Genomic DNA, 2100 nt, shown 5'->3' on the forward strand with positions numbered 1-2100 from the left:
CTCCTTCTAAGGAATTCTGATAATCTCTTAACCTTCAGTTTGGGGAATACATTAAGGACAATGTGTAATTTAAATGTGTGTGTGTGTGTGTGTGTGTGTTTAGGGGTGCATACAGTTCTAGTTTCTTTATTTGGTTTGTTTGGTGAGTTTATTTTCAATTTTTGCCTTATTTTTCCAAATTTTTCAAAAAGTCCAAAATTATTTTTCTTTTATTTTCTTAATTTTTGTTGTTGTTTTCATTGTGCTTGGGAAATAATTTGGCAATAGGACATTGGTTGTACATATCGAATAAGTATGTTAAACTACCACGCATGTAAATTTTGACTGATATTAGATAATTTGATGTTCTTAATTGTAGACCAATTAGTTCAATTAGTTAATTTGCATAATAGATTAGAGGCAATAACTTTTAATGAAAATGTATAAAGTGTGTTATAGGATGAATGAAATGTGTGGATACTTGTAGATAAATAAATTGAATTGTTAATTGTTCATTTGAATAAATGTATGCATGATAGAAGTTGTGTTTTGTGAATATTTCAGGAAAGACCTTAGGAATTGTTTACTTAGCCTAAAGCCTTAAAAGCCTTACCTTTTGCTATATAACATTACTTCTCGTACATTGAGCCTTAAGTACCCTTTACTTGATAAGCCTTAAATCTTGAAGCCTTGAGCCTAAACAAGTAAAGAACTCAATCCTTCGTTGCCCCTTATGCTAAAACGCACTATGTAATAGACGTCGGGCCATGGACATTAAGGGATAGGTAGAGATGTTACGGTGGCTTCAAGTGTGATAAAAAGGAAAAAGAAGAGACTCAGTGATATAGTACATATAATACCTTGCTTAGTTGAGTTATAAAAACAAATACAAAAATAGAAATGTTGAGTGAATAAAAGCAAGGTACGGGTTAAAAGCATTGTGAGTGGAAGAATGCACAAAGTAAAAAAGAGCTTTAATGAAATCAAAGTGATGCTCAGAAAGAAAATCTTTCAAGTCATAATGTATTAACACTTGCTAGTTTTGTATGTGTCGATATTGCATAGTATCTTCTAATATATTGGAGAAATAAGGTAGGCGAGAAAAGGAGAAATAAAGAGGCGAGTTTATGAATAAATTGGGGGCAAATGGAAAACAATGGCATGTGCTTAACCGTTTCTAGTACTAGAAACTATTTTGATCTACCTTTTGTTTGAACTCCAAACTATCCTAAGCCACCGAACTTTACAAGCCTAGAAGACCTTTGGGACTCAGGAAATTCACTATCACAATGATTCTTGAATCACTTGCATTCATCCGGATGAACACGACCAATTCATTTTACATATCTATAAGCTATCCATGTAATTCATTTTGATGGATAACATTTATACATACATTCACTTTAATTGTCTCTATATTTGTTAACACTTTAAGTTGTTGAAATAATTATGTTTTCATTGAGGATGCTCGAGTTAGCTAAATATCACTCTTAAGTTACATGTGAGGTAATTCTCGTACAAATTCGACATTTTACCACTATGTGACATAATTGCTTGATTTAGTCCAAGGGGGTCGTCTTTTGCATGTTTGGTGTGTTTGCTTGAGGACAATAAAAGACTTAAGTAGGAGGGAGTTTGATCTGTCGTAATTTGATATGTCAAATTAGGCTCCTTGTGTCACTTAACTAGCTTACTTTAAGCAATTTAAGGTTATTTTTATTATTTTAGCTTAATATTAGTTCTTGCAATTAAATAAGTGTAAATGCCTATTTTTACTCATTTTGAGACCCAAATTGGCCAATTGTGCAATTGGTGTAACACCCCTTACCCGAGTTCAACACCAGAATAGGAATACGAGGTGTTATCGGACTCAAACACATACAAACATGCATTTCTTAGTTATGAAATTTCAGCCCAATTTAAATCTTTTCACAATACCTAAATGTCCCTACTAAAGGCCCACAAGGCCCCGATCACACTTTGGAATTGATTCGGGACTAATCTGTGCACTATAGAAAACTTTGTAAAATTTTAAGCAGATAGGGGCAGACGCCCATATGGAAGGGCAACACGCCTATGTAGCTTCTTAACATGGCCTGTAACGCCCTCACGCCCGAGACC

This window comes from Gossypium hirsutum, chromosome A13 (genome assembly GCF_007990345.1).
Source record: "Gossypium hirsutum isolate 1008001.06 chromosome A13, Gossypium_hirsutum_v2.1, whole genome shotgun sequence".
NCBI lineage: Eukaryota > Viridiplantae > Streptophyta > Magnoliopsida > Malvales > Malvaceae > Gossypium > Gossypium hirsutum.